The sequence below is a fragment of the Salmo trutta genome, chromosome 21, assembly GCF_901001165.1.
Source record: "Salmo trutta chromosome 21, fSalTru1.1, whole genome shotgun sequence".
Lineage (NCBI taxonomy): Eukaryota > Metazoa > Chordata > Actinopteri > Salmoniformes > Salmonidae > Salmo > Salmo trutta.
The window spans coordinates 33,865,223-33,875,676 of NC_042977.1; positions in this window are offsets into that span (position 1 = coordinate 33,865,223).

Below are 10,454 nucleotides of genomic sequence, written 5' to 3' on the forward strand. Positions count from 1 at the left end.
GAAGAATAGAGCCCCACAGTGGAGATATCATAATACCCATAAAACCTAGAGGTCAAACAAGAAAATGTTTTCAATCATTTTTCTACCATTAATTTTTCCCATAGGGGATTTTAGAAACACTTAAAAAAAGGGCTGTGTTTAGTGTAGGCTTACCATGGCGTGATGTTTTAGTAACCATGTAAATCTCTCTCTGGCAAGGGGACTTATTTCAATATATTCAGCTCTATTTACTCTCAGACTCTAAAATGATAATTAGCATCAAAGTAGACATCATGCAAGACTACAATTCCCTGCAAGCTCCTGCATGTCAGCTCTAGCTGACACCTTTATTAACAGGTAATGTGTCAATTTAAAACTTGCACAAGACAGTTCACAGAATTGTCAATTTAAAGACATTTTGCCCATTTATTCATTACTACATTTAGCTAACATTGCCTTGATTCGGCAGTCTTGTCCAGATCATCATTGCATGCATTTGTAGTTCTTTATGATAGCCACATTAGCAGCCTATTAGTGTTTTATTTTGGGGGGGTAAATATATGGAAATGTATTGATAAATGTCACCTTGTCCTAGAGAGATGTACACGGTTATCAAAACGTCATGAAACACAGCCCTTATTTTAAATGTTTCTAAAATCCCCCACGGAAAAAATGAATGGTGGAAAAAAACGCTAAGTTTTATGGGTATTATGACTCGTACTGTGGTACTCTATGGTGTCCCTCCAATAGAGTTCCAGACACTTGTAGAATCTATGCCAAACTGTTCTGGCTCACGGTGATCAAATGCCCTATTAAATGCCCTATCAAGACACTTTGGTGCTTCCCTTATTTTGGAAGTAACCTGTAAGTTTAACCTCCCAGCAGTGAGGAGATGGATGTGCTGCTCCACCACATAGCAGGGCAAAGGGGGAAAAGGAGGTATGAAAGTCCAGGACTGTGAGATGATGACTCATGTGAACACCTTACATCATGTGAGGAGAGGTGCAGTGTATAACGCCTCTCACTACTTACTTGGATGACAAAGGGTTCAGAAACAGTGAGGTGGGAATTCAATTATAATGCAAATACTTTCTTAACAAAATATGCCTATTGTAAGGAACCTGAAGACTTTCATCGGCTCCCCGAACTAATGCCTATAGGCTTTAGCTCAGCAGGTCAACACACTTTTGTGGCGTGAAGGAGACCAGAGTTCGAACCCAGTCAGTCACGCCAGTTCAATATCTCTCCATAGCCATTCAGTCTTCTATAGATTATGCTCTAAATATACTCTCCTCTCTCTAGAAGAGATAAAACCAGTGAAAGCTGAAAGCTCATTTAGCTGGACTTCAAAGCTGCAGCAGCGTTTTCAATACTTCCCTGCTGGCACTTCAACTTGTGTCAGTTCATTCATCTCTGCCCTTCAGGGTCTGCCACATTGCCCACTGGGCAGAGACGTCATTTAAATGTCTTGTTTTGATTTACATTTGATTCAGTTGTCAACTAACGTGAATTCAATGTGAAAATCCCACCAAAATTGACCATGACATTGGATTTATGTTAAAAGTTTTCCACATTGATTCAACATTATCACATTGAATTATTTTGTTGAACTTACATGAAAACAACATTGATTCAACCAGTTTTTGCCCAGTGGGTGGTATCGCTTGGCATGCTGGGATACTGGGGAACAAGGAGAGAGACGGTCCTATTGGCTAGTCTAGAAGGAAATCACAACACAATATATTTTGGGGCTTGGAATAGTCTTCTACAGATAGAAACGTTTTTCCAGTGCTTCATCCTCTGAAAGAGAATGCTGAAGAGGTCATTAAACCTCTGTGAGTAAGGTTACCTCACAGGTTAAATGAGGCCTTGAGTTGATTCATAAAGGAGTGCATGAAGCCAGCTGTGTTGTATTCCCACCACGACACAAACTGAAACTGCTAGTGCCATCCGCCATCCTTTCACATGACAAACTATGCATATTTCCACCCCATGCATTTCCTTCACTCCGCAACTACAGACAAAAGAAAGGGAAAAAGTGCTGATTATGCTTGATTGAGGCTGTTTTCATAAGTGGTCCGGCGTCGCTTTTGTCACAAAGGCTGTCCTGTCACCCTGCCTCAGCTATACATTAGCTTCTGTTGGGGAGAGGAAGTGATCCAGGGGCCTTATTCTCTGTATGTGTGTGTGTGTGTGTGTGTGTGTGTGTGTGTGTGTGTGTGTGTGTGTGTGTGTGTGTGTGTGTGTGTGTGTGTGTGTGTGTGTGTGTGTGTGTGTGTGTGTGTGTGTGTGTGAGAGAGAGAGAGAGAGAGAAGCTCCAGAGGAAAGCCCTGGCTCCAGGGGCCCTGTCCTGTCCAACCCCATGGCTCCCCTCTGGGCTGGTGGTGAGACAAGCAGGCAGGACGAGGATGAGGCTGGAGATAAATGGAGGGTGCGAGGGACAGAAAGAGAGAGAAGGAGGGAAAGAGAGGAGGGGCTGGGCCGACTCTTGCCCTCTCTCTGACAGGATCTGGTCAATGTCCTGCCGCCGAGGGTCGCGGGCCAAAACTTACACACACACACACACACATACACACACACACACACACACACACACACACACACACACACACACACACACACACACACACACACACACTTATCTGCAGTGCATCTGCCGGGCCGCCTGTGCAGTCAGCCTGTCTCCATTGCGGCCTGCAAGCCTTTTCCTGCTCTGGGGAGGGGAGAGGAGGGAGAGGGGAGGAAAGAGAGAGAGTGGGAAGGAGGGGAGGGGGCTCAATGGGAAACTGAGTTTGCAGGGCCCTGCCAAGTCACTGAGCTGAGCTTCATGGAAAACACTAGCCCCCTCCCGGTTAACAGGCGTATGCACTTCTGAATTTCAGACAAACAAAAATAGCTCTGATGACAGGCTGGCTACGGACCCTCTCTGCCCCCCTAGCCCTTTTCAGTCTTTCTGTCTCTCACTTGAATTTCCCACACGTGTAACAAGCTCATGTTCGGACCCGAGCCTACTGCGAGAACAGCTCATTTGCTCTCGAGTTAAGAAAAGGAGGGAGAGGAAAAAAAGAGGACCAAATGTAATAATTATAGCGGAGCCCCGTGTATTTATCATTCCTTCTCTCTGTGGATTGAGATGACCTTGCGGTGACCAATCTGTGGTGCTCGATTCAGGTCCCATTGGCCAGTCATTTCATCATTCAAACAGCATGCGCTCCAATTCTCATGACCTAATGCATTGCAGAATGCCTGAAAGCTGCTCCTTATGCTTTCTCTGTTCTCCCCTCCACTACATTGTCAACAGAACTAGAGAGCCATGACAGATTCTACTGCATGGGGAAAAAGGGGAGTTACATTTGAATCGTTCTTCTGACTGAAAAATGGCAGTTATATTTGAATGGTTCTAACAGAGTAATGAAATGGAGATAAATAAAGGGGAATATTATGATGGAGAGCAGTGTTTGTCTGTCTGATGGTAAGAACTGCCAAGGTCAAGTACCTCAGATCATTGAGAAGTGTTTAATTAGAAATAGGGGCATCATCATGAAAATGTTATACTTGATCCCAAGGATATCATATTCTTACAGTACTAGTCAAAAGTTTGGACACACCTACTCACTCAAGGGTTTTCTTTATTTTACTATTTTCTACATTGAACAACAATAGTGAAGAAATCAAAACTATGAAATAACACATATTGAATAATGTTGTAACCAAAAAAGTGTTAAACAAATCAAAATATATTTTATATTTGAGATTCTTCAAAGTAGCCTCCCTTTGCCTTGATGACAGCGTTGCACACTCTTGCCATTCTCTCAACCAGCTTCATGAGGTAGAATGTATTTCAATTAACAGGTGTGCCTTGTTAAAAGTTAATTTGTGGAATTTCTTTCCTTCTTAATGCATTTGAGCCAATCAGTTGTGTTGTGACAAGGTAGGGGTGGTATACAGAAGATAGCCCTATTTGGTAAAAGCTTAAATAAGCAAAGAGAAACGACAGCCCATCATAACTTTAAGACATGAAGGTCAGTCAATCCGGAAAATTTCATGAACTTTGAAAGTTTCTTCAAGTGCAGTGGCAAAAACCATCAAGCATTATGATGAAACTGGCTTTCATGAGGACCGCCACAGGAAAGGAAGACCCAGAGTTTCCTCTGCTGCAGAGGATAAGTTCATTAGAGTTAACTGCACCTCAGATTGCAGCCCAAATAAATGCTTCACAGAGTTTAAGTAACAGACACATCTCAACGTCAACTGTTCAGAGGAGACTGTGTGAATCAGGCCTTCATGGTCGAATTGCTGCAAAGAAATCACTACTAAAGGACACCAGTAATAAGAAGAGACTTGCTTGGGCCACGAAACACGAGCAATGGAAATTAGACAGTTGGAAATCTGTCCTTTGGTCTGATGTGTCCAAATTTGAGATTTTTGGTTCCAACCGCCGTGTCTTTGTGAGACGCAACGTGGTTCCCAATGTCAAGCATGGAGGAGGTGTGATGGTGTGGGGTGCTTTGCTGGTGACACTGTCAATGATTTACTTAGAATTCAAGGCACACTTAATCAGCCTTTCTACAACAGCATTCTGCAGCGATACGCCATCCCATCTGGTTTGCGCTTAGTGGGACTATCATTTGTTTTTCAACAGGACAATGACCCACCCAACACACTTACAGGCTGGGTAATGGTTATTTGACCAAGAAGGAGAGTGATGTTGTGCTCATCAGATGACCTGCATCCACAATCACCCGACCTCAACCCAATTGAGATGGTTTGGGATGAGTTGGACCGCAGAGTGAAGGAAAAGCAGCCAACAAGTGCTCAGCATATGTGGGAACTCCTTCAAGACTTTTGGAAAAGCATTCCTCATGAAGCTGGTTGAGAGAATGTCAAGAGTGTGCAAAGCTGTCATCAAGGCAAAGGGTGGCTACTTTGAAGAATGTCAAATATAAAATATATTTTGATTTGTTTAACTCTTTTTTGGTTACTACATGATTCCATATGTGTTATTTCATAGTGTTGATGTCTTCACTATTATTCTACAATGTAGAAATAGTCAAAATAAAGAAAAGCCCTTGAATGAGTAGGTGTGTCTAAACTTTTGACTGGTACTGTACAACTGACTTGTTCAACAGTCCTTTACCTCTGCAGTAAATATGATTCCTAAAACTATTTTATTTCTCCTTCAGTAGAGATTCTTTAGACTGTATTTTAGTCTGTAAGGCAAAGGTATGTCTCAGTTTCACATTTTGGGGGCTGAAAAACAGGGGGTTGATGATACTGGTATATCCTATAGTAATCCCGCAGTCTTTAGAACCTGCTGTAGATTCTCCTAAACCCTCTCTGACAGTCTAGCTGACACTGACACAGCCATACACCTCTAGAGCACAGATTTCCTCATCTGCCTCTTGTTGGGAGCCCTGTTCCAGTCAGACCTTCAGCAATGCAGCTACGGAGGTAAACCCTAGCTCTGAGTGTTTACATCTCATGACCTCTAACACTAAAATAATAAAAGAGAGAGAGAGAGAAAGAGCGCGTGAGAGAGCACTCTGTTTCTCTGATATGGCTCTCCTGGAGAAAAAAGACAGCAATGTTATAATTATGTCATGAAGTATGGTTTCATTTAAGCAGTGTCTTATTTAAATGGTAAGACACTGAAAAAGATGGACATGCTCTCTCTACTCAGTAAGAAACATTAATAAGACTATAGCAGGTCCACTGGCAGGGCTAGAGTAGAGAGGTTTTGTCATGCTCTGAGCAGAGTGCTGTGCTACATTATCCCATTTCCAGGGGTCACATTATCCACTCTGCTCCCATTGTCACCACTGTAAACAAAAAAAGAGGAGAGAGGATTATGAGGGAGACCATGATTTGTCTCCAACTCAGCACAAAGGCTATGTCGTTGTGTGTGTGGAGGAGGGGAGTGAGGGACTGAAGAACTCTACTTCACACTACGATTGCGATGAAAGAGAGGAGACGTAGAGAGAGAAAGTGAGAACGATAGGGGAGGAGAGACAGAAAGGCCTCCCTCCTGTTTTATGTAATGTACATTCTGTCTTGGCTGCATTTCTCAAGGCTGCTTGACTAGGATGTGTGTGTGTGTGTGTGTGTGTGTGTGTGTGTGTGTGTGTGTGTGTGTGGTGCCTGCTGGTGCCAGGCACAGTGAACGTCTCCTCCAGCCCAGTGTTGACCCTGTACAGTCTGAGTGCCTGGTGATGAATACTCCTCCTACTACTCTGGGCGAGGCTGCACGTACAGTAGACACACACACACACACACACACACACACACACACACACACACACACACACACACACACACACACACACACACTACACACACTACACACACACTACACACACACTACACACTACACACACACACAAAGGCAAGCACTCTAAAAAGCACACAAATGAATGCACAGTCACACTGATACTCACACACACCAAGGGTATGGAGAAGGTGGAGTAGAAGGAAGACAAATGTATTGCCTCGTAGTTCATCATCACAGCAGAACTAGACTACAGTTTCATGATCCACATGAGGTAAAGGAGGAGGTGGTCAAGGCCATCTCAGGTCAAACCTCTGACTTTGAGACAGTTGAAGATTGTCCATTCACTAACCATATTATTGGAATTCTGGGGGAAATGCGCTACTTCCCTCCCTTCCTCTACATGTTCCAATGTTCTTTACTACCAAATTCACTGGTATGTTTCATCAATAAGGTCGGCTCTGAAAGATAACAATTCATTATGGAAAATGTATTCTGGGTAAACGGTCTCTGCTCCCTCTTAATGAGAAGTCCACTGGTGTTGCAGATGGTCTGAGTGAACCCATATTGTCTCCCTCCAGTCAAAGTGGTGCCTGGTCCTATCTAGCCACCAGCCTCAACTCCCTCCCTCTCTGTCTTACTCACACCCAGCCGCCTGCAAATTAATACAAATGAGTGTTTTCATTCTGAGCTAGACCGCAAAGTATGTTATCACAAGCCTGAGTTCCTACTCTTAAAATTAACCAATCTCATCCCCAAGAAAAATAAACATGATATGGTGGAACTCTTGAAGATGCAATCGTATTGTGATCAAATTGCTTCTAATGTCCCTTAATGACTGGAGCTGAGGACTGACAGGGAGAGCTTGATTGATTCAGTGAGCCAGTAGATTTGATAGATTTGTGAAGTGTTTCAGTCAGGAGTCATTGAGAGGGCATGGTCTACAACGAAACTGAAGAACAGAAAATGCATTGTATTTTGATAAACTAGTAGGTTATAGGGGAGTGCTATATATTTAAGATTGGATCAGGTGAGCTCCCCCATCAGCCAAAATGACTATAGATAGACAGCATAGCTATTAATATACTGTTTAAGGGGTGAATTTGTTTCCCCCCCAAACCAGTATTAATACTCCCAAAAAGCAATTTCCTCATGACTGTGGAATTCTGAGAGATGCCAGGAACATGTCAGAAATATAGAGGAGGTTGAATAACTTACACCATGCCTCCGAGTCTGACTCCAAGTATTTGCTAATGTGTTTATAGTTGATGTTGCTGAAAATGTGCTTTAATCTCACAACGTAGTGTATGTATCTATGTACGCAAAGAACAATATACACTACCGTTCAAAAGCTTGGGGTCACTTGGAAATGTCCTTGTTTTTTAAAGAAAATCACATTTCAAAAACACCAGTCTCATCGCCAACAGTGAAGAGGCGACTCCGGGATGCTGGCCTTCTAGGCAGTGTTGCAAAGAAAAAGCCATATCTCAGACTGGCCAATAAAAATAAAAGATGAAGATGGGCAAAAGAACACAGACACTGGACAGAGGAACTCTGCCTAGAAGGCCAGCACCAGTGTTTTACTTGCTATATTGTATTTACTTTGCCACCATGGCCTTTTTTGCCTTTACCTCCCTTATCTCACCTCATTTGCTCTCTTTGTATATAGACTTATTTTTGTACTATATTATTGACTGTATGTTTGTTTTACTCCATGTGTAACTCTGTGTTGTTGTATGTGTCAAACTGCTTGCTTTATCTTGGCCAGGTCGCAATTGTAAATGAGAACTTGTTCTCAACTTGCCTACCTGGTTAAATAAAGGTGAAATACATATTTTTTTTTTTATCATGGAATCGCCTCTTCACTGTTGACGTTGAGACTGGTGTTTTGCGGGTACTATTTAATGAAGCTGCCATTTGAGGACTTGTGAGGCGTCTGTTTATCAAACTAGACACTCTAATGTACTTGTCCTCTTGATAAGTTGGGCACCGGGGCCTCTCACTCTTTCTATTCTGGTTAGAGCCAGTTTGCGCTGTTCTGTGAAGGGAGTAGTACACAGCGTTGTATGAGATCTTCAGTTTCTTGGAAATTTCTCGCATGGAATAGCCAGATACTCAACTAGTCTGAATTAGGACAGTTTTATTGCTTATTTAATCTGCACAAGTTTTTGCTGTGCTAACATAACTGCAAAAGTGTTTTCTAATGATCAATTAGCCTTTTAAAATGATAAACTTGGATTCGCTAACACAACATGCCATTGGAACACAGGAGTGATGTTGCTGATAATGGGCCTCTGTATGCGTATGTCGATATTCCATAAAAAAATCTGCCGTTTCCAGCTACAATAGTCATTTACAACATTAACAATGTCTACTCTGTATTTCAGACCAATTTGATGTTATTTTAATGGACAAAAAAAATTGCTTTTCTTTCAAAAACAAGGACATTTATAAGTGACCCCAAACTTTTTAACGGTAGTGTATACTACACCTACATTTTGCCAAATCCTCCTCAAGTCTCTCAATTAAACAATTATAGCTGATCGGCTCTAACTTTATGTTTTCCCCATAATTTGTAAAAAATATTTTCAGACAATGATCCTATTTGGGTAACAATTTGCAGACATACCGATGTGAATTGTCAACATATTGGAGCCGGTCTGGTTAGTATACAGGTTTAGGTGAGGGGACGTCACAAGGGGATGAGTAGGCTACAATGTCTACTATGTGAAAGCTGTCTCTGTATAAATCTCTCACTCAGAGGCCTGGGCTGACCCTCAGCCTTAGCCTTTGTTTGGCAGACGCCTTGGCCCCTTTAATCTTGTGAGAGATAAATCCATTGATGGACCTAGCCTGATTCAGTTGAAAGTGCTGTCTGACCATCTCCATAGATCACCATAACACAGCATGTTTGAAGTTGGGCTGGTGGGCTGTGTTGGGCTGTGTTGCATGGCGCGTGTGGGCCTGGAGAGGGGTGACGGGAGGGGGTGGGGTAGGGCTGGGGGCTTCCTCATGACCCAGAACAGAGTAATCAATCCTGGGCCATGACCACAGACCCCACCTCCCCCTCCTCCTCAAACCACACACACACACACACACACACACACACACACCCAGACCACAACAAAACCATTCCTGCTGTCTTCTTGACCACAGAGCACAAACACCAGGATGGTAATCTCTCTCTAGTTCTCTCTCTCTCTTTCTATGTTTCTCTCTCTCTATTTTCTCATCTTTACTAAAATTGGGTAACATTTTACATTAAGCTGTATTTTTCACAGAGCTTCTACAGGGGTAAAAGGCAACTTAGAAGTGCAATCCAATGCAGTTCCGATAGACTTTCCTGAGATTACCCTGAGAGAGCTATCTATTCTAACAAGTACATCACGAGAGTCTATGTGTATATAGGTGTCATCCAGAAGTGTATATGAACTGAGGTAAACCCCTGGGAGCTCTTCAGATGTTAGCTGCTGATAAGAGACCTTCTTCAGCACATTACATTACTGCAGGTGCTCACACAGTGGAAATGCTGCTCTCCCTCTTCACACTCTTATCCTTCATCAACACAGACGCTCATCTGAACATAGAGGCTAATTTTGATAGATTGTTTTAGTCTCCTCAGGGCATAATAAGGAATAACACATCAAAGACAAAAACGACTTATCATATTTCTCATGTTACAAATGTGTTTAGTCCAGTCAAGTTTATTTGTCATATGCATAGTACAATGAAATGCTTACGTGCAGGTTCACTTTCGACAATGTGGCGTAATAAGAATAATACAAGGAATAGTAAAAATAAGCTTAACGGAATAATTGCTATGGCTGTTATGGATTTACATTTTTTTCCTGAAGTCTCGATAGGTTGTGTTTTGCAATGCTCATGGGGAAGACTTAAAGATGAAGGTCTTGTAGGGGCGTTTCCCTGTGGCTGCTGACCTAGGAACAGTGTTCTGGAGGTGTGTGTGTTCTAGGCATGCAAAGTGTTTCCCACTCCCAGCAAGCCCAACTAAGGCAAGCTAAAATACCCCCCCCCCCCCGAAAATAGCTTGACAGGCATGTTGATTGCCATTCCCTGCAGTAACTCAAAATGTAACTGGTCCATAAACAATAGATGCAAACTTCACCAGCTCTAGTATTAACAGAAACCTCAACAGTCCTGACTCAAACAGTCCTGACTCAGTACTGAGGAAAGTATGTGACATTTATTC